At 37.9% G+C, this 7,470-nt stretch overlaps 1 non-coding gene across 1 annotated transcript; it reads right to left on the bottom strand.

Annotated features, from left to right (window-relative positions):
- Positions 1-1,304: 1,304 nt before the first annotated feature.
- LOC112066956 (small nucleolar RNA SNORD55/SNORD39) lies at positions 1,305-1,379 on the bottom strand. Its single transcript, XR_002892992.1, has one exon. It is a non-coding gene; the product is annotated as a small nucleolar RNA SNORD55/SNORD39 (small nucleolar RNA).
- Positions 1,380-7,470: the final 6,091 nt, after the last annotated feature.

The raw sequence follows: 7,470 nt of genomic DNA, 5'->3' as shown, positions 1-7,470 counted from the left end.
AGCTTTGAACTCTGTAATTCTCTGTGATTAAAACCTATAATCTTTAGAATTCCTCTCTCCCTCCAATTTCACCTTGTCACCTCTCAGGATGGAAACTCTTAACTTCCTTTGCCTCTCTATGGAATCAGGTCAGCCTCCCCTCTGTGTTATGTATGAAGTGTACCTCTTATTCTTCATTAATCTTGACGTCCAACTTGCTTAGCTGGGTATCTTTGGTGTATAAGGAGGGAAAGGCTGTTTACTGTACTTTGCTGTTACTGTCATTGGTGGTAAAAGGAATCTCCTTTCCCCAGACTAATTTATAAGCTACTTGAGAGCCAGGATCACAGTTGTTACCTCGGTACAACATCCAATATGGATGTAGCACCCTGGATGGGTTAGGGGCTCAGAAAGGTCTTGCTAATAGTGATGTGGGTCTGCACCTCCACCTGACAGTAAATATATGGCTGGTTCTATTGGGCCAAGAAGGAATATATAAAATGTTGGGTTGTCAAAATCTATTAATCAGTTAAACAGAATTAAACATATTAATATACATTGTATAAATGTTAATATACTTCAAAATATAGTACATTTTTATATAATAATCCCTAATATTTGAATCACCATGTATGGCTTTTTGGTTTGGGCGTGTTGTCTGTTTTATGAGCAATCATACCCACTACCTCGTTTAAATCTTTCTGTAACCGATTTGATAGTTTTGAGGGACAAATGGGTCTTTCCAACAGCTATGTCCCTGGGGCTCACTTTATAAAGCAAATAATTGCTTAGGCACATAATTTAATATTTAAATGTTGAAATTTGCCTTTATAAATATTTTCTTGAGATATCTTATTTCATTTCTTTGTAAACCAGGAAACAATATATATAATAGGAGACTCAGTTTATGACTAAGACCTGTCCACCTTGAATTGCAGGGAAATCCAGATACTCCTGCTTGTGACATTTATGTTTGCTTCTCCCTCAAATGAAACCCCTTCCCCACACTTCCATTCAGATGCCACTTTCTCATAGAGGACTTCCTTCCTAGAGCCCAATCTAAACTAGGGCACACGCAGGCACACACATGTGTATACACACTCGCACACACACACACATGCATGCATGTACAGGCACATTACTATTTAGTCCCTTGTTCTGACTTTCTTTAATAGCAGCTATCATTACAGTTAATATATACTAACTTGCTTAATATCTGTGTTTCTCTTTAGAATATAAACTCCAAAAGGGCGAAGGGGCTTTGTCTCATTCTTTTTTTATTTTATTTTATTTATTTTAAATTTATTTTTCATTTTATTTTATTTTTTATGCTCAGCTCTCCAAGGTTGGCTCCCCCATGTCTCATTCTTGATCTGTGACCAAAACTTCGGTCACATAAAGAACTGGCACATAATGAACTTTCAATAACTATGTGTTGAATAGTTGAATGAATGATTATGAAGAGATAAGGCATCTCCTATAACTTATCAAAAGGTGAGTGAGGGTCAGCAGGACTAGGTCAGTTACAGGAATGTGGTCCAGTGTTGGGTGCAGACGTGATGTTCAGTGTAAGGTCATGTAGATTTTCCTCCATTACCAACCCCAAAGAATCAGGAAGGGATGCAACAACAAAACTATTTTAATCAAAACTAAATTACCTATAGAACACTAAGAGTACAAAATAATGATAGCATCGGTTCTACAGTTTTTGCAGCCAAGAGGGAGAAGGCAGTGGTATGAGGGTTGCCAGTGGCTGGCTCTGGCTGTGACAGTGACAGATAAACACCCCCATGAACATAGTCCCTGCCTGGTCAGCGGGACTGGTGGCATCTTATGTGGAGATCAGTACCTTAACTTCCACTTAGGACCTGTAGAGCGAAGAGTCACCTTTTGGCCTCATTTGAAGCAGAAAAGGAGGAAAATGGTGCCTACTATGTGGGAACCCAGCGTTTGCAGAACACACACACACACCACTTTCCGGGGATTTCCCCCAAACTGATATAATCTGCAAAACCCAAGTTACAATGTGCTGACCCATCTAGTGATTTGCAACTGTTGAAGCATGTGTGTGTGTTTAAGAGTAAAATACAGTATCAACAAAAGATATGGTCCTTATCATTAACGAAGTAAGAGCAGGCACAGACATGTAAGGTCTCAACCACCTCATTGTGTGTGTGTGTCAAAAATGGTGAGGAGATACAGTCAGCTAGGCTGATTAAGGAAAGGTTTTTGGAGAAATAGGTAAGATATTCTGAAATTGCTAGCAGAAATGGGAAAGAAACCACTGAACAAGACCCAAAAGATTGGAAGCAATTTGGAGGTAATAGTCAAAAGAATGACGTGAAGAAAGGAGGTCACAAGTAATAGGAACTATATGAAGGTAGTATATAAAATATTTGTGACGAGGACTTCCCTGGTGGTGCAGTGGCTAAGAATCCGCCTGCCAATGCAGGGGACACGGGTTCGAGCCCTGGTCCGGGAAGATCCCACATGCTGCAGAGCAACTAAGCCCGTGAGCCACAACTACTGATCCTGCGCTCTAGAGCCCGTAAGCCACAACTACTGAGCCCGTATGCCACAACAAATGAAGCCTGCGCGCCTAGAGCCTGTGCTCCGCAACATGAGAAGCCCGCGCACCGCAATGAAGAGTAGTCCCCACTCTCCGCAACTAGAGAAAAGCCCGCGCACAGCAACGAAGACCCAATGCAGCCAAAAAACAAACAAACAAACAAACAAACAAAAATATATATATATATTTGTGATGGAGGAGATTTTAAATATCCTCTTTGGAAATACATGGTTTTGACTCTTGGTCCTCACCACCTACTGTTTGTTTCTTAAGTGCTCAGAAACTCAACTTCATTCAGAAAAAGTTGGCTAATATTGTCTACTTTTCATGATTATATGAAAGATTTTGAAAGTATATGTAAATGAAAGTTACAATATGATATATGGGAGTTGTAATTAATATTTAGTCCCTTGTGCTCTTTTTACAAATGAGGAAACTGATATCCAAAGAAGTTATTTACCTGAAACCACACAGATATTTGTTGACTAAGACTCAGGATGTCTCAGCTCTTGCACATATACTATTTCTACTACATTTCAAATGTGTCTTATCCTTCCACTATTGAAGTATTATGTGCTCACTATGGAAAATTTAGAACCTACTAAAAAATAGATAAATGGAAATATCTCACCAGGATTCTATTACTCACTGTAATAGATTTTGTTATTAAAAATATATATTTTTTGTTATTTTTTTCAGTGTTTCTATGGATGGAATTTTGAAAGTTTTTGTCTTTACTTCATGGTGATTTTATTGCCTCCAGCGTAATTAATTAGTATTCTAATGTAAGCATTATTAATGGCACACAGCATTTCAACTAATGCATACTCCAAGTTTATCGATATTTATTCACATTTATTCAACAGACTATTTCCAAATTTTTACATGGAATTATGCTGCCATAATGTCGAACATGATTTAAAAATAACTGGCACTTAAAGTATTTATTCTTTCTATTCATCTTGTGTCTTTCAATGTATACAACTGGAAGATTTCAGGCCAATATTGAGAGGAACTTGGTAAACGGACAAGCACAGTAGTTTAGAAATAGAAGGATAAGGGTCAACAGGGTGAGAAAGTGTGGTGAGCAGTGTAACACACATACATGGAAAGGCAGGAGTTAAGAGCTTTTGCTTTGAAGTTCAACACTTTCCAATGTGAGAACTTTGACAAGTTAGTTAAACACCTCGGCCTCAGTTACCTTATCTATACAAGGAGCATATTAATAGATCCTAGCTCCTAGGATTGTTGTCAGGTTTAAATAGCAATCCGGTACAGCCCCGAGAATACGATCTGACAATTAGTGAACACTCAATGCATATCTGTTATGATTCCCAAAGCTTTAGTAACAAAAAACAGAGTTGGGAATTATAGTTCCAAGTGAAGACAGGATTGAATGATGGCTTCCTTGTTTTAGGAGAAGTTGAAGTGTATGTAAGTATAGAAAGAAAGAAACAGATGGAGAGGGCCGCTGAGAGATAAGTCATCCTTAAACTATCCCTTAGATAGTTTGGGAGAATCATATTCAGAAAAACCTTCTCCTGTTCATTTTCTTATTCCCATTCCACCCTATGGTATGTAGTTCAGTGCTTATTGCCTCGTGGGAAGAGATGTGTTAGCAGAAAGCGGGGGGAAATAGCCTCTTCTGGCTTTTGAAAGAAGCCCCAATTCTTTTTAATTTATTTATCTTTTGCCTCTTTTAGCTCTAATCAGGCCTTAATGAATTCAGAGCATAGACAAAATATTTCTGAGAAAAATACCATAGGCTAGAGTTAGGCTTCCGCCCGGAGACTAAAAAAACTTTCCTTGGGCTGGGAGGAAGGAGCCTTGTCACTAACTGGCTGAGTGACTGGACCAGTCACCTAACCTAATTGAAGTTCTATAACTGGATCTATTTTTAAAAGTAGCAGAAATATACGGTGTTTTTTTCCCTTTGTAATATATGGTGTCTTTTTAAAAATAAAGGTGCAAAATATTTTAATTCATTTTAGAGATAGCAGAGCTAAGAATGGTGCATATGCTCGATGCCCATAGCACCAACATTTACTTAGAAGGAATAATAAAATTTCAACCCCACCTTAACTGACTTTCCCCCAGGAATTTTAGCAAGAGAGAAAGGATAATTCAGTAAATTCCATCATCACACCATCATCATTAATACTACTACTAGTTTCTAGTATCAAGTTTTACTTTAAGTGCAACTCAGTGAAACTTCCAAACTTGAAAACGTTATGTTAGTCAGTTCGGGCTGCTGTAACAAAATATGATAGACTGGATGGTTTAACAACAGACATTTATTTCTCATAGTTCTGGAGGCTGGGAAATCCAAGATCAAGTTGCTGGACAATTTGGTTCCTGATGAGCGCCCTCTTCCTCATCGGGTATGCAGATGACTTCCTGCATGTCCTGTGTCCTCACATGGCAGAGAGAGAGCTCAGATGTCTCTCCCTCTTTTTACAAGGTTTCTAATCCCATCATTATGCCCATGAAGGGTTCCACCTTCAAGGCTTCATCTAAATCTAATTATTTCCCAAAGGCCCCCAACTCCAAATACTATCACACTGCAGAGTTCGGACTTCAAAATATGTATTTGGAATGGGAGAGGGGACATAATTCAATCCATAGCAAATGCTAAAATACTTACATATAAAGTTAAAAAAAAACCAAGCAAACTACATTTGGTGACTCCAATATTAAATTCTGTAATAGTTTGGATCTGAAACTAGATTTTGTTTGTATTTGAAAATCTTGATAGAACACACTCTTCCTTTCCTTATTAAAATATGAGTACTAATGTAAAATTGGAACAATATGTCATCTGATTTACTATATTTTGGGTCAAGTGGTGAAAGAACTATTCAGACAACCTGCCAGGTTCTGTTAGGTTACACCCAGAGCTTCACGGTTTAAGACAAACGCAGGCTGAAGCTTTGACTCATAGGCATGTGGTCTGGCTCAAGAATATGCTACATGTTTCTGGAAACACACACACACACACACACACACACACACACACACACGGAACCAAGAAACACAAAGATGTCTTCAGAGAACGAAAGCAAAAACCAGAAACAGTATCTTGTCCTACCAATTTCCGCCATCCCTTAGAGAAGCAACCAAGTATTTCCTTTGTGGTTTGCATTTCAAGGAATTTTTAAAACTCAGCAGTAACCAAGTTACTTTTTGTATTATCTCATAATTCTATTTCTCTCAAGAAATGGATGGATTAACCCTGTGACACCAGTAGGTTGGTAGGTAAGCACAGAAAATGTAGAAAAAGCATTCAAACATGTTATGAGAAAAGAAAAGTAACATACTGGTCAACTCCACGTAAGGCTGCAAAACAGGCCTTGGTGCTTTTTGTTTTTGTTTTTGTTTTGTTTTTTTTACTTTTAACTTCAATCCCTCAGGTGCCATCATGTTTCACTCCAGTTTCCCATAAGCCCCAAAGTGTAATTAGAGACCAACTGCTCAATCCCACTCTGTGCAGACTTGCCCCTTGTTCTAAATTACCTACCTTGGTTCTCCCCCAACCCTTCTGCCCCCAGTCCACACTAATCAATATTCCTGTTCCTATGGATAGGAGGGAAAAGATTTAATTAAACTAATGCTTAAATGTGATTCCCTGATAACTTTCCATCCATTTTCTCTCTAGCTCTTAACTGTGTAGTGCTAGGAATAGAACTATAAGTAATACATGGCCTTGAACTCAAAATAGGAAAGTCAGATGTGATTCATCTTAGTAGGCAGGATAGTAACATATATTTGCAATACAGGAAAAACTAGGATTCTGGCAGTGACATCCCATTAATTTCTAGAATTTTATTGTTTCATCTTTCTGGCAGGATAGATGTTCCCTATTTCTTATCTATCTGCCTTCTTCCACCCTGATGTTTTTCGTTCAGTTGCAGGGAATGACCTTCCTAAATGTAAGAGATCAGTCTTTAATTTAGGGTATTCCCTTAGCAAATCTCCCTTACAATATTCCTTAAACAAGAGGCATGTTTGAGTAGGGGTATAAATACAGTGTTAAGAGAAAATACAGATGAGAGTAGCTGCATATAATTTTTGGATCATCTGGGAAGGCATTTACAGAAAAGCAGATGCTAGAGTTAAGCCTTAGGATAACAAAAATTTGGACAGAAATGTTAAAATGACGTTCACTTAAAATGGAAAACAAAGCAGCATCAAATGCTTACAGGGTGCATGCGTGTCTAAAATTTTTTTATTTGTCAGATTATAAGGTAATTGTTTCCATTTTCTTTAAATTGTCACAATTATCTTTAAAATCATTAACAACACTGGGCCTTGCAGTAGGTGCCAAAAACATTTGCTGTGTTTAATTGATCTTTTTTTTTTTCTAATCACTACTTGGAAAAAAATAGATTAATGCTAACAAACCTACTTGATCCACTTAATTTTTTTTTTAACATCTTCTTTGGAGTATAATTGCTTTACAATGTTGTGTTAGTTGCTGCTGTATAACAAAGTGAATCAGCTATACGTATACATATATCCCCATATCTCCTCCCTCCTGTGTCTCCTCCCACCCTCCCTATCCCACCCCTCTAGGTGGACACAAAGCACTGAGCTGATCTCCCTGTGCTATGCGGCTGTTTCCCACTTTTTTTTTGTTTGTTTAGATTCCATATATAGGAGTTAGCATTCAGTATTTCTTTTTCTCTTTTTGACTTACTTCACTCTGTATGATAGTCTCTAGGTCCATCCACCTCACTCCAAATAACTCACTTTCATTTCTTTTTATGGATGAGTACTATTCCATTGTATATATGTGCCATATCTTGTTTATCCATTCGTCTGTTGATGGACACTTAGGTTGCTTCCATGTCCTGGCTATTCTAAATAGAGCTGCAATGAACGTTGTGGTACATGACTCTTTTTGCATTAGGGTGTTCTCAGGG

This window comes from Physeter macrocephalus, chromosome 20 (assembly GCF_002837175.3).
Source record: "Physeter macrocephalus isolate SW-GA chromosome 20, ASM283717v5, whole genome shotgun sequence".
NCBI lineage: Eukaryota > Metazoa > Chordata > Mammalia > Artiodactyla > Physeteridae > Physeter > Physeter macrocephalus.
Note: the sequence above shows the minus strand (reverse complement) of the source record. Positions and strands in the feature narration are given on the sequence as shown.